Below are 2,311 nucleotides of genomic sequence, written 5' to 3' on the forward strand. Positions count from 1 at the left end.
AACTCTGGACAAGCTGGCAGGAAAATGTGGCCAGATGTACATTAACGGCTGCGCTTTGCACAAATGTTGCAAACTCTGAGCTTCCACTAATAGGATGAAACCAGGGAGATTCCGTTCCTCCTCTTCCCACCTCTGGTGTGTGTCCCTCATGGACCACTGCTGGGTTCTCAGAAGGAGCCTGATAGGAAGAGACCCAGGGTCAGATGGACACAGATTTGAGTCCCAGCCTGCTCTGGCCCCGCTGCCCCTCCTGGTTAATCCTCTTTGGGCCCCACATCCTCATGTTGTGGCCAGGGCGGGTCTGGTGGGTGAAAAATGCCCTTGGGAAGCATGTTATGAGGGTTGTGCTCAGCTCTTAAAATGTAATTTTCTGTTAATTCAGTCATCAAATCTTCCTGAGCACCTCCCGTGTCCCAGGAACTGTTCTAGTCAGTGAGGGTATGAGAATGCACACTCCATCTTCCTGTTCTCCCATGGCGGAAACTGTTTTCCTGCTGCTCTGCTCAGAAGGCAGCGGTCATTGCCCACCTCTAAAGATCCCCACTGCCCTTCAACTTCGGCCAAATCTGCTGTAGAAAACTTGTGCTAAAGGCAGACTCCCTGGACATCCCGTAACAGCTCCTGGGTGCAGCCTGTGGATGACTGCTGGAGAACGCCTGTCTCTGGCCCCTTTTCTCTCTTATAAACACACACACATGCTCACAATACACTCATACATGCACATGCACACACACATGAATCTGCACACACATGTGCTCACACATACATGCACACCTGTGCTCACACTTGCATACAAACACAGTGCACAGGCACACAGTGCTTGCACACGTGCACACACATGTGCTCACACATGCACACTCATGCCATGTCCCTAAGGGCTGAGTCCAATCTGTGCTCCCCAGTCCAATTAGGGCCTCAGTTGCCTCTGGCTATGTCCCCACACATGTTCCCTCCCCTCCTGTCCTGCACCTTCTCCACAGCACCTGCCCAGCCTCACCTTGGCTCCCTCATGCCCGGAAGATCACACCCACTATTCTTTGGGTTCTTGATGAAATTTCTCACTAAAGCCTCTGAGTTATCAGTTTTCTTGGAATCATATTTGGACCTTATGTTTCTAAAATCTGTGATTAGGCACAGTCCCTTTGTTGGAAAGTTGCAAAACCCTTTTCTGTTTCATCTCCCCTCACATTTCTCCTTGTTTCTCTGTTTCTCTTTGCATTTCCTCCACAGCCTGCAGAGGAAGAGGCTTTCTGCTCCTGGTGTGGGCTTGCCCACTGAGGGCTCCATCCCCAGGAGTTCCTCCTCTCTGGGAAGGTGCATGTCACTCCCAGTCCCTACCTCCCAGCCTGTTCCTTTAGTCCTTCCCTCCCCACCCTGTGCCTAGAAACAGACTGAGTCTCACCTTAGCCAAATAGCACAGGCCCATCTCTGTGTCACCTGCAGCACTGCACACAGCCACTCCTGTGTCTCCTTCAACTTTATACACAAACTTATTGAACAAGATTTTCAAGCAAATACAAAAATTTGACCAAGTAATATGTAGTTATTACAGACATGTTTGATTATATAATAATCAAATTAGTTTTATATAATAAAACTAATAAATTATATTAAACAAATTGCAAAATATTTCTACAATATTCATTTCCATAGGATTTTCCTTTTAATATCTATTTTCTACTTTTTCTATTTTAATAGAATACTTTTACCCCAAACTACCCAAGTCTAACTGCAAAAACATCTAATGATATTTTGAATGCCTTTCTCCTACTGAACTTCTTGTCTTTAATAACTGCTGGTAAATTGTAAATCAAAATCTTGTAATCCTCCTGGTGTGACTTGCCACATTCTTGGTCTAACCCAGGGATTGGCAAACTTTTTCTTTGAAGAGCCAAGTCGTAAACATTTCAGCTCTGAGACCATGTGAATCCTATTGCAGCTACTCACCTCTCCCTGTAGCAGGAAAGCAGCCACAGACAACATGTAAACAAATTTGCATGCCCAGCCTCATACAAAGTACAAATAAAAACTGTACTTAAAAAACTGGCACTGACCTGAGGGCTGTGGTTTACAGACTCTTGGTCTAACTGGATTTTGATTCTTTCTCAGGAAGCCTGCTGCTATACCTACCATTTCTAGCAGGGTGAAAAAATGACATCCTAAAAGATCTCCATGTTCTAATCTCTGGAACCTGTGAATGTTAGCTTACACAGTTAAACACATTAACTCAAATGTGAGTTGTATTTAACTCACACTGGTTTTGAGCTCAGGGCCCTGTGACGCATGTATGTGGAACAGGTGAATACATGGA

Source organism: Otolemur garnettii, unplaced genomic scaffold (genome assembly GCF_000181295.1).
Source record: "Otolemur garnettii isolate 467f Iridium unplaced genomic scaffold, OtoGar3 scaffold00034, whole genome shotgun sequence".
Taxonomy (NCBI): Eukaryota; Metazoa; Chordata; class Mammalia; order Primates; family Galagidae; genus Otolemur; species Otolemur garnettii.